This window comes from Phaseolus vulgaris, chromosome 5 (assembly GCF_000499845.2).
Source record: "Phaseolus vulgaris cultivar G19833 chromosome 5, P. vulgaris v2.0, whole genome shotgun sequence".
In the NCBI taxonomy this organism is placed as follows: Eukaryota; Viridiplantae; Streptophyta; class Magnoliopsida; order Fabales; family Fabaceae; genus Phaseolus; species Phaseolus vulgaris.
The window spans coordinates 29,183,608-29,190,967 of NC_023755.2; positions in this window are offsets into that span (position 1 = coordinate 29,183,608).

A 7,360-nucleotide genomic window follows, 5' to 3' on the forward strand; every position below is an offset into this window, starting at 1 on the left:
AGCTCCGCAATGGAAGTTATCTAATAAATTCAAATTAAATATTAGCAATAATTAAATTATTGGTTAAAATCAAAACATACATTCATTAATAAGTTTGGTTTGGCAAAGTTGCATGCCTTGAAAATGAATTAAATTATTCGTTGCATCTCAATTTAGACAATAATTTGTTTGATATAAATATATTTGTATTTCGACCGTGTTTAACTCATTTTATACCCACAAATTATTCAATTTAACTTTCAATTTTTAATTTTTTAGTTACAAATAACATTTTAAAAGTAAATAAAAATATTTTTTAATGAACTATATTAGTTGATTAAGACTAACAAAAATAAATTTTTCATAAAAATAAATTACTCATCTTATTTGCAATTTTCCCTATATAAACACAATCCATGTATTGAAGTGAGGGAAGTTGCTCCCACTAACTTTTTACCTTTTTTTAATATTAGATACTCATATTTATAAATTCATTTATATATGTAATTAATTATAAAACAATCATTGCTCCACAACTATACAAAACTAAAATACTAATTTTTATATTATTGCCTTCACAACGTACAATTTCTAAATTCCATCTCTCAATATGTCTTCATTTTATTTAATAATCAATCAAATATTATTAGTTTATTGGGAATAATATATTTCTTTCCGAAAGAAAAATGTTTATTCCTTTGATAACTTTATCTATTTTCATAAAAATATTTCTATCTTTATTTTATTCACTAATAAACACCATTCTCTCTTCTTTTCCTACATACTCTCCTAAATACTCAATTACTTATAAAATAAAATTATAATAATTATGACTTATATGAGAAAGAATGTTCAAAAAATAAACTTATGAAACTTAATTCCCTTAATCTCAAATTATCAATCACTATATCATTAGATAAATAGTTTGGAAAATATATATTTGATTCTCTTTAAACAAGTTTTTCAAAATTAAGATACAATAAATTGTCACTTTAAGATTTCGATTCACTTCAAAAATGTCAAAATAGAAAATCAAAAGCTATTAATTTTTTTTTCAAAAACATATTTCAATATTTACACAAACACTTTTAATAGGGTATTTCAACATAAAATGGTTATTTTTATTGTAGAGTTAATAAATTTCTTAAAATATGTATATTTACCAAATGACAGAAAATTTAAATCAACGGGGAGGCATCTAAAATTAATGATGTTTCACGAAAGACCAATCTCTAACATCTTGAAAAAAAAAATCTTAAATGATAACGATGATTTAACAAAATTTTATGTTCTAAGAGATTTAAAAGATAAGTTTCAAATGAAATGATAGTAATGTTAATATTGTTTAGCTTAAAAAGGTTTTAACATAACTATTGAATCAATAATTTTAATAATAATTTATGAATGAAATTATTGAATCAATAAATGTTAAATAGAAAAAAAATTTATGTTCTAAGAGATTTAAAAGATAAGTTTCAAATGAAATGATAGTAATGTTAATATTGTTTAGCTTAAAAAGGTTTTAACATAACTATTGAATCAATAATTTTAATAATAATTTATGAATGAAATTATTGAATCAATAAATGTTAAATAGAAAAAGATTTGTGTAAGTCTCTTTTGCATGCGTCTGCAAGTGTAGTTAAAGGTCTGCATGAGAAATTGTTTTCTTTTGCCTTTGCATTAATATTCTCAACTTCATCTTTATCACTCACCAACTAATTCTAAGGAAGTTGGAACTTGAAACCAGATTCTTCTGGTTGCATCTTGTACCGACCAGTCCCTGAGCGTTGATTGATCATTGGTAATGTTGGTGCCACGTAAACGGGTCCCACGAGTGGCGTGAGCCAGTGTCTCGCAAAGCACGTGCGTCAAGGAGCCAAGAGCGGTCAAACATCGGTCATCAGGATGTACCAACGTGCCACTAGACAGTGTGGAGAGATCGAACATTGGGAACCCAAACAGTAGACAGGGACCTGTTGCACCAAACGGGGGTGAGGGCCCCACCCTGCAACAAGTTATGGAGACGATGCAAGCCCTTCAGGAAGAGATGGCTGCGTTGAGAGCAAACCAAGAACGCATCCAAGCAGACTTGGTAGCGACACAAGCAATGAGCGAGGAACTGCGCCGTTCGAACGAGGAACTGCGCCATTCGAACGAGGAACTCCGCAGAGATCTACAAACCCGCGCAGGTGACTGTGAGGGTGCAAATCAGGAGCCTATGACGCCACCCAGGGATTTCCCAACGTCGTTCTCGCAAGAAATCGTGGATGTCGTGCTACCAGCCACGCTCGTAGGACTCAAGGTGACCTTCACTGGTACAGAAGACCCGGAGGCTCACCTCACAGCCTTCCATACGCAGATGATGCTGGTGGGGGAGTCCGACGCGGTGAGGTGCAAGCTGTTCATGAGCACACTGGCGGGAACAACGATGGACTGGTTCATCAGCCTCCCTGATGGCCATCTAACGTCATTCCCGCAACTCACAAAGTTGTTCAGGGCACAATATATCGCGAATCGGGCTCCCCCGTCCATCTCCTACGACCTCTTTGATATAAGACAGTACCAAAGAGAATATTTGAAGGAGTTCCTCCACCGCTTTGGAGCACAAGTAGTAAGGTTGAACCTCAAAGACGAGAAGATGATGTGCACGCGTTCAGGAAGGCATTGTGCTAGGACCCTTCAGCGAGTCACTCATCTGAAACCATCCTAAGACCTTCGCCGAGATAAGGCGTCATGCGGTGGCCCATATTGCGGCGGAGGAAGAAGTTAGCAAGAAGCGCACATGCGTGGTTCCCACATGGCCGCGCACGACAGGTCGTTCTCAAACCCTAAGGGTGCACGAGGCAACGATAGAGATGAAGACCCCCGTGAAGCAACAACCCTATCAACCAAGAAAGCCTAATGCGAAGGGGCGCAGGAGAGATAACGTGCCGCAAAGGCACGACTTCATGTTAGAATTGAAAGACCTCATCGCTATCCCAAACATAGCGGAGAGGTTGAAGGTGCCTCCCAAGACAGACAAGAGGCTCGGGCCTAACAAGAACGCCTGGTGTGAGTTCCACCAAGCGTTCGGCCATCCCATACGCAATTGCTTAGCGTTGGGACACCAGCTAGACGAGTTGGTGAAGAACGGTCTCCTAAGGGATTATTTACAAGAAAAACAGGGGACCGAGGACATGACGGCAACAGGGGTGGCCCGGGACATGAAGTTCCCGTACACGGTGAGGTCCACACCATCGCATGAGGGTTCTCGGGAGGAGGCTGTACCGCTTCTCAGCGAAGGAGATACGCACAAACGGTGATGTCGGTAGAAACACAAAGGACTAACGACGCCTTCGACGTCGACCTGGTCTTCACCAAGGCAGACCTAGAGGACGTCGTCCCCCATGACAACGACCCAGTGGTGATCTCAGCGGTAATCGCAGGAAGGAATGTGCACCGTGTGCTGGTAGATCAGGGAAGCTCGGCAGACGTAATGTTCTGGACGACTTTCAACAAACTGCAACTATCCCCCGACATGCAAAGGCCCTATGGCGGCTGTCTCTACGGTTTCGCAGGAGACTAGGTAGAGGTGCGCGGATACTTGGAGTTGAGGACCACCTTCACGGATGGCACCGCGTCACATAAGGAGAGCATCATGTACCTTGTCGTCAATGCCTCCTCTGCTTATAATATGTTGTTGGGTAGACCAATGCTGAATAGGTTAGGGGCGGTGCCGTCGACAAGGCACATGAAGATGAAGCTACCGAACCTGACAGGAAAGGTGATTACCATCAAATCATATCAAAAGGAGGCCAAGAGATGCTACGAGAAAAGCCTCAAAACAAGGAGAGGAGTATCTATGGTCACTAGTAGACCACCGTACACAGGGGAAGCAGAGTATGCCAAGGACCTGAAGAAAGACAACAGGTACCGGAGAAGGCAGCCCCATGGATTTCACGACAGGTCTCCTCCGTACGGTCCGTTTCGTTCAGAAAAATAGAGGTCCTCGGGACGAAGCATGCAGACTTAAGGCACTGAAGCAGGGCTCGGTTCCTTGCACATGAAATGCGGCCGGTTTCAAGTTTTATTTCAGTTAAGCAAGAGTATTGTACATGGTATTAGGGGACACTCTTTTTCCCTTATAAGGGTTTTTTAACGAGGTCATCAGACGAATTTCGATTGAAATATTTTCTCAAGTTATGTACAATTCAGTAAAAACTTGTTTCTTAACGCTAGAAGTCTTGTGGGCAGAGAGGTAGGTTCGTGAGAGAACACCTCCCCCTTTTCGAGTGAAAACGCTAAGGTTAAATGAAATAGTTTGTGAAATAAATCCTTCGCGCCTTTGAGCGAAGTCGAGGTCAGTTAAAAACTTGCTTCCCTTGCGTTAGAAGTCTCATGAGCGGAGAGGTAGGTTCGTGAGAGAACACCTCCCCCCTCGAGTGGAAGCGCCAAGGTCGAACGAAACAGTTCTCCAGTTAAATCCTCCTCGCCCTCGAGCGAAGCCGAGGTCAGTTAATAGTTCTTCAGTTAAATCCTCTTCGCCCTTGAGTGAAGTCGAGGTCAGTCAAGAATTAGTTTCCCTTGCGTTAGAAGCCTCGTGAGCGGAGTGGTAGGTTCGTAAGAGAACACCTCCCCTCTTGTGTGAAAACCCCAAGGTAAAACGAAATAATTCGCCAGATAAATCCTCCACGCCTTTGAGCGAAGCCGAGGTCTGTTGAGAGTTTGTTCCCCTTGCGATTAGAGGCCTCGAAAGTAGAGAAGTATGTTTGTAAAAAACACCTCTCCTTTCGAGCAAGAACGCCAAGGAGGAACGACCCAATTCACAGTTAAAACCCCTCCTCACGATGAGGGGAACATATGACAGAATGCTAGAAGAAACATCTTGGCGCCAGGCACCATGATTTAGCAGTTATGAAAGTCAAAAAGCAGTTTTCGATTTAGAAATAAAAGCAACTATATGTTCGAGAAAGTAAAGTTGCAGGCAGATAATAAAGAGTTTGTCTGTCAACCAAATACAAATTAAGGAAGGACCCTGGGAACGATTTGCACGTTTTCAACACAGTTTGATACTGTGAAGGGCGTAATATCCATCCCAAGATGTGCACAAGCAACTTGAGCAAGAGCGTCTCTGAATCCCTCATCATAAGCATCGAGAACATCTCCGGTCAGCTCAGCCTCAGCTTCTTCAAACCTCTTAGCTTGTTGAAGGAGTTCGGTCTCCACTTGACTCAGCTGCACCTCTCCACTGATGGACCTTTGTTCAAGCCCCGTAATCTTGGACTTGGACACCTCATCAACCTCTTCTAGCTCGAAGACCCGAATCCGCAGGGACAAAACTCTTGCCTCCAGCTCAGTAACCTCTCGGCATTTGGCATGAAGTTGTTTAGAGAGATGAGCCAACTCCTCTCTCAGTGCAACCTCGCAGGCAGCAAACGAGCGAACCAGCGTTGATTAAACAGAGGGTAATCGATACAGAGATTAAACAACATAGACAGTCATCCAGAATCAGAATCAATAAACGAGTGTGAACGGTAGTCCGAGTTCGTACCTACGACCGGATAGCGAGAAAATGCAGGAATGTGCAGAGCAAACACGAGAATGCTTGAGGAAGAAGGCGAAACAATCAAGAGTTTCAGAGGATGATGGAACAAGTGATTGGACGCGTGCATTTTCGAAAGTTTAAAAGCAAACAAAGAAGCATAAGCGACGTTAAGCCCTAGCCGTTGATCAAAAACACGTGTGCATAGATAAGACATGCTCAGAAAGACATCACTTTGGCATAGTATTTACGTCCTGTGACACAAAGCCTTGTAGGTCACCCAGGGCTAGGACTTAGCCTTTTTGCTGAATGAGTTACAGCTCGAGCCTGAGGGGCTTGTGTACCGACCAGTCCCTGGGCGTTGATTGACCACTGGTAATGTTTGTGCCACGCAAGCGGGTCCCATGAGCGGCGTGAGCCAGTGTCTCGCAAAGCACGTGCACCAAGGAGCCAAGAGCGGTTAGATATCGGTCATCAGGATGTACCGACGTGCCACTAGACAGTATGGAGAGATAGAACATCAGGAACCCAAACAGTAGAGGTGGACCCCAGATCACATGCCAATTATCAGTAAGGGAGAAGCCTAGATCACGAGTGTCCATGCATGCAGAGTGGATGACGCGTTCAGGCGTAACATAAAGCGTAGAGCCACTGGAAAGATATGACCTGCGAGGGTCACGTTCAGGGGTGAGTTGCATGCATGACACGTGAACAGTTGGGGCACTCCCAGAGGCGGGTGACCCCAGAGATCAGGTGCACGAGGAGGCACCCAGGTGGTCATCCCGTCAGAGGTTGCACTCTAGTTAGGGACCCCAAGCGCTAGGTTATCCTGAGAGTAAGGTAACAACAGTGTTGGGCCCGCCCGTAAGAAAGGCCCATTTCGGGTAAAGATGAAACCCTAGTTTCAGTCTATAAATAGTAAGGTAACAAACTTGACAAGAGAGGCTATTCCCTTGCGCCGCTAAACACACACACAGTAACAGTTACACAGTTTTGGTGTTTCCTAGCCCTAGTACTGACTTGAGCGTCAAAGTGAAAACGGCCTCTAGGGCGCCCTTTGTCTTTGTGTTTTCAGGTATTCATCACAGGAAGGCACGTGCGAACGCAAGGATTCTAGACGTAGGAGTGACGTAGGCGCACGAAGGCGTTTCTGGTCAACCAGCAGGAACACATCTGCTAACAATAAAAATTTAAGACTGAATTTGAGAAAGTTAAATATGATATAAAGAAGAAAATTCTCAAATAGGTTTTCTAAAAGGTCTAGAGTTAAAATATGATGTTAGTGTTATGTTAGAGACGATAAAAGTTCACAAGAACATTGTTTCTCTCAAATATAACACAAAAAAACAAAGGCAATTCAATTATCCCCTTTAAATCTTTGTTTTATCGACCTTGGAAGTTTCAAACCCCAAGGAACAACAATGTTAAAGCCACACCGAAAACAACATGGACTCCGTCAACAAAAGGAAAAACACAAATACAGAATTTTATTATAATCAATTATAACAATAATCAAGTTTTAGTAAAAAACGATTTTTTACACTTAGTCTCTAAAGACAATTTTGAGAACGTGTCATTTTGATGTTGCATATTTTTAGGAAGCTTTCAGATTTGTTTCAGTTAAATGAGTCAAATTTTTTTCTTTTTTCACTAGCTATAAGTGGATTAGCTATTTGTTATTTATCAGCAAAGCTATCATTTAATCCTGTTTTCCCAAACAATATGTTCAAAATTCAAGATTTCATCTGATTAATTGCAAATATGGAGGGTAAATATGGAACAACAAGAATGCTATGAAATCTATATGCCTTACTAATATGTTCATCATGTTGTGCCAACAAATGCAAACTAGTTCAA